Below are 9,577 nucleotides of genomic sequence, written 5' to 3'. Positions count from 1 at the left end.
TCAGAGCTTTGGCAGTTTTATGGCCTTTAATGACCCCCTATTGTCCCGTGATTGCCAATCAGGGCACACGTAATGACCAAGCAGCGTCACTTAGCCCTTATTCCGATGACAATGGCCAGAGCGGCCAGCTTGCTGTTTTGACATGAGCGGGGTCACAGGGAAAGTTTTCGGGCGGGTGATTTAAAGAGGCCGACTGGCCAGCACCCTCTCCCCCTCGGTTGCTGGGACTTGGACAAAAGAATGAACTCTGAACTTTCCCTTTGACGGATGGAGGTCATTAAAGCTGGGGTGGAGGCCCCATCAAAGGCAGGTGTAGCCTGGGCTGTCCTTCAAAGCGCCTAATAAAGAGAGAACAGGCGATTGTGTGGGATTCTGAGAAGGGGGACTTCTGAGAGATGCACTCAAGTGATTCAAAGAAATCAATACATCCCTCGAGCCGATTGACAGGGGCCAGAAGCACTGCACATTCCCCTACCATCCCTTGAATGGGTGGCTGCCCCGATTGTTCCCAAACAGGGACCCCACAATAAATGCTTGGGGTCCTTTCAGAGATAGCCTGGGCTCCAGGCTCTTAGAACAGCCAGAGAATCTAGAGAAAGCCCGCCACCAACTCCCACTTTAAATTCCACCCATTTTAATCAAATGTCGAGAGACCTCCAAGCAGCTTAAAATATTAAAGGTTTCTTTTAAACATCTGGAAGGTAACATCTAATTATGAGCTAGTGATCTAGGTTATTAATGTGTAATCAGAGCTAATCCCCCCCACCAACAACCAGTCAACAAAAGCACTGCCCCATAGAAGTATCATCTTTTCAGAAGTCCCCTCATACACATAGATTCCTGATCACCCACACCCCACACCCTCATTCCCACACTGGCAGAGCCTGCCAGTGCCACAGACTGCCCCTGGAGGGGCAAATCAGGGAGACTGCCCACTGCCCGACAGGCCAGCTCTGTCATGGGCTGTCAGAGGCATTGACAAAGTTCAGAAAATGTCACGCAGCCCTCTTTCATCTGTCCCAAAATGTGCTTCTTGCTTTGGGTACCTGGGTCAGAAATTTTGATCCCAAAGATCTAGCGATATCATAGCCAGATTGGGACTAGCTGGAGGCAGGATTTGTTTATAGGGGTCAGTGTGACAGGTGCATGGTTATGAACATGCCTGCACAGACGTGGTCCTTCGGTAGCCCCCAGCCACACTACTGGCCATCCAGGAACAACACAGGGACTGGAGGAAGCAGTTGTGGTGATGGAGAAAGGAAGTCCCGCCCCCTGCAGGGCATCCATGGACTGAGCCACTTCCTCCATTAGTCCAAGACAGATCACAGCTGCTTCTCCACCACTAGGAACTCTCTGATGATGGAAGGTGACAGCAGTGACTCATGGCTGCATTAGGAAACCCTAAAAGCACCAAAGAGACAAGCATCCTCTTAGATCCTCCTTCCCCACCCATGAATGGAGACAAAGACACAGGCTTGGCCTCCCCCAAAAGGTTTCCAGGAAAGACTCAGCCACCCTAAGAGATAATCAGGGCAATTCCCCTCTGGATTCCACAGGAAAGAGATCTGTTCCACTCTGATGCCTCTCACTCATATAGAGATGCTCAAACTTTCTTGACCCTTTTCAGAAGCACGATTGCCCAATGGCCCCAGAAATCTATCTCCCTACAGTGAACAAAGCGAAAAAGATCCCCAGAAATATGCAAGGCTACCAGTGTCCCTTTAATTTGGTCCAGCATCTCCTGCCTAGAGTATTTCCCACTCTGGGAATTGCTGCTCTCATGGAAGCAATATGTTCAGAGAAGTTGCGAGCACCATCTTTGATGTGGAAGTCGGAGTGGATAAACTCAGTCCCATCATCACTTGGTGGTGGTGACTCAGTTCGGAGACAGTTCAAGAGAGAAACCACAGCTTGGAAATACACCCCCAGCCCTAGCTTTCTGCTAGGGGAGAAGGCTGGGAGGCCTGTTGGTGTGAGCAGAGATGGTTAGAGATAGGTATCAGTTCATCAGTGGCCCATGACAGGAGGAGGGAGACCACAAAGACTTGCATGAGCACAAGAGTACCAGGGAACATCATCTCAGCTACCTCATGTCTCTTTAGCCCCAGAGTGAAACATTTTAAGGAATGTGTTAGGAATTTTGAAATTAGGAAAATTTGCCTTCAAGAGTCCTACAGCTTCCAAGGCATCCTCAAGTCTCATCTCTAAATCACTTACCTTTCTGAACTTTGCATTTTTGTCATTGTGAGAAACACAGAATTGGCCATTTTCAGGTGTCCAGTTTTGGGGTCTGAAGAGAAGGGGTGGTACCAGGATAGGGAGGGTGTAGAGGAGCAAGTTACTCTAAACTTCTATGGGCTGAGGGGTGTCCAGTTTCCCTGCAGTCAGTTAAAGAAGGAGGTGTGCTGGAAAGGAAGAGGAAGAGGAGGAGGAAAGAGAAGGGAGAGAGAGGAAGAGGGGAAATAGAAGGAAGGAAGGACAGGAGGGAGAAGCGAGGAACAGGAGGAAAAGTAGCAGTAGGAGAGGAGAAAGAGTAGGAGCAGAAGAGTCAGGAGGAGGAGTGGGAGGAGGAGTGGGAGCAGGAGGAGGAGGAGGAACTGGAGCAGGAGGAGCAGGAGGAGAAGCAGGAGCCAGTAGGAGGAGCGGGAGCAAGAGCAGGAACAGGAGGCGCAGGAAGAGGAGGAGCTGAAGAAGAAGGTACAAGAAGAGGTGTGGGAGGATGAGGAGCAGGAGGAGAAGGAGGAGGAGCAGGATGAGAAAGTGTGGGAGGAGGAGGAGGAGGAGCAGGAGAAAGAGGAGGTGTGGGAGGAGGAGGAGCAGGAAGAAGAGCAAGAGGAGGAGGTGTGGGAGGAGGAGGAGCAGGAGAAAGAGGAGGTGTGGGAGGAGGAGGAGCAGGAAGAAGAGCAAGAGGAGGAGGTGTGGGAGGAGGAGGTGTGGGGGGAGGAGGAGGAGGAGAAGGAGGTATGGGAGGAGGAGGTGTGGGAGGAGGAGGAGCAGGAGAAAGAAGAGGTTGGGAGGAGGAGGAGCAGGAGAAAGAGGAGGTTTGGGAGGAGGAGGAGGTGAAGGAGGAGGAGGAGCAGGAGGAGGAGGTATAGGAGAAGGAACAGGAGAAAGAGGGGAAAGCAGGTAGAACAGCTGCTCCCCTGGCACGTTCTAGAATGACTGTGCCCACACCTTCGCCAGCTGGTGTGTGTGTGGGGGTGGCGGGGAGCATGATGGCTAGCATCCCTCCTCCTTCAGGGATAACCTCTGGCTGTCGCTTGTGACCATTAGCGCTGAGCAGCGTTATTTATCAATCATGACATCTGTGCACGTGTCTCTTATTGTGGCTCCTGCTGGCTCAGTCCTCGCCTTTAGGTCCTTCCCATGCGAGGAATGGGCGTTGCTACAACAGGAGTGATCCAGAGGAGAAACTGAAGCTCCAGGAGCCATTTGCCTCATCCCCTGGCCCTTGCACTCTTCCTGTAGAAGGAAAGGCCCCCTCCCACACCCTTGTAGGCCCAGGAATCTGTGAACTCCAAGGGAGAAAGACTCCAGCCCTCACTGTGGAGTCCTGCACTGGGGGCCTCAGTTCAGGGTCCTGAGTCCTGCCTGGGGACCAAAGCCCCCAGGGACATGTAGGTATGTCCCTTGCCAGAGCCCAGCAATTTGTTCCTCCTCCTCCTGCCCTGCTTTTCCTTGTTGTTGCTCCTTTGTTATCTGGGGTGAGAAATGGAACCTGACAACACCTTCGTCCTCCCCGGGGCAGAGGCCCGGGAGGCTGAGCACTTCTGGCGGCAGTCCCCTCTCTCAGAGGGCTCAGGACAACCAGTGGCAGCTGATGGCCCTCCTGGCCCCACCCCTGAGCCCCTGCTTTGTGTGGTCCTGACGTGTCCCCATGCCTCAGTGCCTAACGAGTGCGGTGTTTAAACGAGTGGAGCGAACACATCTGTGTGTGCCCTGAACACTCACGGCTGTGTGACCAATCTCTGCATCTGAAAGTTAAATTAACAGCAAAGGGTTTAATTGTGAGTAAACGATGTGGCCTGCAGGAGCAGTAAACACTGTCTCGGGGACCCCGGTGGGCTCCCTACCCTCACCCCCATCCCAATCCCCACCACCACCCCCAGCACAGATGCAGCCCGCTGGGTGGGGTGTTTGTTAATCGCCCTCCAGACCAGACGTCCTCACGGAACCTCCCAGCCCATTTGTCATATCCACAGGCACTGCCCACCTGGTGTGGTGGGCCAGGGGCCACTCACAGGGACAAAACTCCCCCAAGCCCCAGCTTTCCCCTGAATCTGTGTGATGGGGGCACAGACCCCTCCAGACTCCCGGGTCAGCTTGTTTTAGCAGCTTCTAGGGTCATTGCAGTAAACAGAGGAAGCCAATGAAATTCCCTGTAGTTCAAGAGCCTCACCTAGGCCAGACCGTCTGTCGATCCATACCTAGGGGACTCTGAGGCTCCTAGTCACAGTGGCAGCATCACCAGAACAGAGCTTGACAAGACAGCATGGCAAGTCTCTCCACAAGGCAACATTGTGAGTCTCTCCATTACCCCAGGAGAGCAGGGCCCAGTCCATGACCTCCTGCCCTCATGGGCTCCCCAGCCACAAGTGGGTCAGGTTGCAGGTAACTTGGGTGCAGGAGTTGGGGGGTCACTGGACTCTGCCCTGCCCTCCTGCCGTACCATTCACTGTCCTCACCCAGATCTTGCCTGACTCTGTCCCTCTCTCCCCGGTCCCCCAGGTGCGGAATGGTGCCCACTTCCTTCCACTCACCCCAGTCATGGCTTCACTTGGGCCAGAATCTCACTGGTTAGCTGAGGCTCTCGCCTGTGAGCAGAACAGCTTCACTGACTTGTCAAGGTGGGTCTCTCAAGCCCCTCATGGAGGGCACGATCCCAACCACGTTCCTGTCGTGAACCCCCAGCTGTAGCTCTCTCTTCTGTTCTGTGGTTTCTGAGTGGGAAACCATGTCATGTTGGCACATGACAGCTCCAGATGTTGTCTCCAACTCCAGGTCAGCTTCATCCCCCACCCCATCTCAGAGTTTGTGTTACCAGCCAGTTGCTGGAGGCTAAAAGGGGCAGCCTGGGGCTGGAGCGATAGCACAGCAGGTAGGAAGTATTTGCCTTGCATGCAGCCGACCCAGGTTCAATTCCCAGCATCCCATATGGTCCTTCGAGCACCGCCAGGAATAATTCCTGAGTGCAGAGTCAGGAGTAACTCTTGAGCATCGCTGGGTGTGACCCCAAAGACAAAAAATAAAATAAAATAAAATAAATAAATAAAAGAGGCAACCTGATGGGTCTGTGAAAGGGGTGCCTGTGAACCCCTCCTCCGGCCCTGAGCATTCACGCTGCAGGCTGCAGGGGCATTGGGCCCTCAGTCTTTTATCCCACAGCCAGCGTGTGCCAACTCTTGGCCTCCACAGACCTACCCCAAGTCAAATCCAGCTCCCAAGTTTCAATCCAAGTTTTCAGAAGTGAAAATCTCCACCAGATTTCCCACCCTGATTGCTCAGGTCCTTCCTGTCTAAGAGCAGAGTTTGGGGAACCCCCATGTTTCTATCCGGGACCCTCCTCTAACCAGTGGTTTATTTAAGACCTTGCTCTTTCTAGATTTAGGCAGGGCAAATGGAAGTATCGTTCGGTGACCCCATAATTTCTAGACTCGAGGCTCAGAAATGACAGATTTGCTAAGAGAGGGCTTGAGGTGTCCTCTGGGTATAGGCCGGCCCAAATGCTTATTTGAAGCAGCTTTGGGCAGGATGAAAGACTGGGCTGAGGGTGGAGGATGCTGTAAGCTTCCTCCTCCATAGGGATGAGGAAGAAACGAGAAGGGTCAGAGTCTCCTGACTGATATTAATCTGCAGGAGGTTTGCTTTCATTATTTTTCTTCTTTTGAGTACCTTTTTTCCTTCCCTCATTAAAAAAAATTATGATAATCCTGTGACTTAGCGATGTTCATAATATAGTTATTTCCAGCATCCTGTGTTCCAACACCAATACTACCACTGGCGTCCCCTTCCCTCCACTAACATCCCTAGTTTCCCCACCACCCCAGCCTGCCCCCTTACAGGCACAATCAAATTGACTTCCCTTGTATTGTTTGTTACAACACAAAGGCAAATGAAATTATCAAATCTTTGATCAATAAGAGTCCATTTGTGATCAGTGTCATATCTCAGAATGAGGTTACTGAAATAGTTGTCTGATCTGCCGTGAGGGTTGGTGCTGGTTGAGCCTTCTGTGTTACTGTTTTGGCTCGCTGAGCTTGGTGGTTGTCTTCCATAAACTCTCCCATAAGATTTGCTGTGATTCTACTGAGCTGATGATGCTATGAAAGGTACAGATGGCCACGTGATCCTTGAGATCTAGATCTGGGACATTGTGGTAGCTTGACAGTTTGATGAAATTCAGTCATGGAGCGGGGTCATCTCTAAGCCAGAGGGTATTGGGTATAGCTGCAGGCGGCTGGGCCTTGAGAGAGAAAAGGGAATCTGCCTGTCCCCATTCCAAGAATGTCCAGGAGTTCTCAGTCTGGACCAATCTACCTGGGGAGATTCAGCAGTGTCATGTTCTCTTGGAGCTGTGTCACTGGGCCATTTTTCTGCCAGCAAGATGACCTTGAGTATTTTTCTTAAATTGATTGAGGTTCTGTGATTTGCAATACTGTTCATGGTCATTTTCCGTATACATAATTTCAACACTGTACTCATCACCCCCAGAGACCCTCCCTTTCAGCCCTCCTAATTCAGTCATGTGGATCATTTCTCCTGTTTTGGACGTTTTGTTAATACCTCTCTGTGTATCTTTAATTCTCCCATATGAAAGAGGTTATTCTGTAACTAGCCCTTTCCTTCTCAGACTTCACTCAGCATATCCTCTAGTTCCATCCATGTCGCAGAAAATTGTACGACTCTGTACGTTTTTAGAGCTGCATCATATTCCATTGTGTATCTATACCACAAGTTCTTGATCCATTCATCCATAGTTAGACATGTAGGTTGTTTCCATATCTTGGCCATGATACTAAGTGTGACAATAAACACAGGTGTACATATATCTTTCCAAATTAATATCTTTGTGTTTTGGAGGTCGAGGCCAATAAGTGGCATCTCTGTGTCCTCCGAGAGTTCTGTCTCAGGAAGGCCTGCTCTCTTCAAGAGTCAACAAAGCAGTATGACCACCGCCCATGCTCAAGACAAGAGGCTTGTGTTTCTACACCACCAAGTGGAGGTCAGCTGTGTCTCCTGGTTTGAAGACACCTGAGTATGTTGCAGGTGTAGTCCCTTGCTCCCTCTCTAACCATCACACAGCAGCACAAAGATTCAGAGTGCCAGGGCTGAGAGGAGAGGGAAGCAGCTGTGCTTCCCGGCCTGACTGGAACCGGGGTGCCTCTCCCCACTGGCGGAGCTATTCTCCAAGCAGCTTTGCCCTGGTCACAGGAAGGAAAGAGGTGGAGTTTGTCCCAGCTGGGCTGTCAGTAACAACTCAGGGTTGGAGAACGGATGTTTAGAGACAGAGGTGGAAGGAAACTTGGGAACTCTCTCCTTCCGAGATTTCCCTCCCAAACTTTCTCTACAGTGAATTTCTATCTTCAAATAAAAATGTTTGCATGAACTTAGAAGATTTATTTTCCACACTGAAAATACAGAAACTCAACCATCCCCCACCTTCTGCCCCTTCCACTAACAACCTGTGCCCTCACTCCCCTCTGCCGAAATCTGTTTGCAAGTTGAGAAAAGTCGGGAGAACAGAGACCGCATCACGTGACAGGAAGTAACACAGCCATCAACAGAAGTTGTGGTTGATTTTTCACCCCAGAACAAAGTATAAGCCCATCCCAAGGCTGCCATCTTCACCATTCTCTGTGGGATCATCAGATACCATTTAAAAGGGAGGCATCCCACCAAATAAAGGGTGTTGGGAGGATCCTCCCAGGATGGGAGAAGCATGCTGAAAATAGACTATAGACCAAACATGATTGGTCAATGCCTCTTTTGCAAACCACAGCACCCAAAAGGAGAGAGAGAACAAAGGGGAATGCCCTGCCACAGAGACAGGGTGGGATGGGGGGGTTGGGGGGTGGGAGGGATACTGGGACCCGTGGTGGTGGAAAATGGGCACTGGTGGAGGGATGGGTGTTTGATCATTGTACAATTGAAATTCAAGCACAAAAATTTGTAAATCTACAACTGTACCTCATGGTGTTTCACTAACAAAATTTTTTTAAAAAATGTAAATGATGGAGAATGGGCACTGGTGGAGGGATGGGTACTGGATCATTGTATAACTGAAACCCAAGCACAAAAATTTGTAAGTCTACAACTGTACCTCATGGTGTTTCACTAAAAAAAATTCTTTTTTTAAAAAAAGGGAGGCATCCCAACCCCTCTGCCTACCCCCTCCACCAGCAGCCTTTAAACCCAAGCCTCAGATCCAGCCTTTCTACAAGAAGAGAAAATGTAGGCTATGGAAGGACCAAATGTTTTTCTCCTCCCCCGCCTCCTTCCCAGAGCTGATTTTCAGCACTTATTGATTTTAGTTTTCCACGAGTCCATGAATGACAACTCGAATCAAGACAATCTGGCTGAGCAGGTGCTAGGCAGAGTTTGAAGATGCCTCCCCCTGGCCTGGGCTCTCGGGAGCCCTGCTTGGCATGGGCATCAGTCAAGTCAGGACAGACATCTGAGAGGAGGAGAGAGAGATCATGCTCCCCATTGCCCACTGCCAGCCCTGCAGCCTCTTGGCTGCTGCAAGGCAGCTTGATGACTGAAAGGGCTGTGCACCTCCACAACAGGTCCGGGCCTCAGTCCCCTAGACAGAAAATTTAATTTCCCACACTAGAAGATACCTGCAGAACAGAAATGCAACCCTTTTTTATTTTCTTTTCTTTATTTTTGGTGGGGGGGCTTTTTGGGTCACCCCCAGCAATGCTCAGGGATTACTCCTGGCTCTACACTCAGGAATCACTCCTGACAGTGCTTGGGGAACCAAACGGGATGCCAGGAATCTACCCGGGTTGGCCTCATGCAAGGCAAAAGCCCTACCCACTGTACTGTCACTTGAGCTGCCATAAAAACGCAATCTTAGGTAAGAGTGCTGCTCACATCCAAAGTGCCCAACTTAGACCACCTTCTGGCAGCGGTATTCAGTGAGGTCAAGTTCAAAGTGGTGTCCACATTACATTACATGCCTCAACCTGTGTTATTAGTTTAAAGCAAAAAACAAACACAAAGCCTTTAACCCAGAAATGTCACTTTCACAAGTTTAAGTAACACCATCAGGAAGAACTTTTGGAGAATTCTGGAAGAACTTTTAAGAACACTGTGTGAACTTCTGGAGCAGCCTTTGAAAGTAGAAACAGCGGAAGGTCTAGTCCAAAGAGGGTGGTTGGGCTGGAGCTTGGAGTAAATCTGCTCAACTAAATCCATTGTGGGCGGCGGGAATCATAATACAGTGGGTAGAGTGTTTGCCTTGCACGAAATCAACCCAGGTTCAATCCCCGGCATCCCATATGTCCCCTGAGCACCACCAGGAGTAATTCCTGAGTACAGAGCCAGGAGTAACTGCTGAGCATCGCCAGGTATG

Source organism: Sorex fumeus, unplaced genomic scaffold (assembly GCF_029834395.1).
Source record: "Sorex fumeus unplaced genomic scaffold, SorFum_2.1 ptg000122l, whole genome shotgun sequence".
Classification (NCBI taxonomy): domain Eukaryota; kingdom Metazoa; phylum Chordata; class Mammalia; order Eulipotyphla; family Soricidae; genus Sorex; species Sorex fumeus.
The sequence above is the reverse complement of the archived record's forward strand: the minus strand, read 5'-3'. Positions refer to the sequence as shown.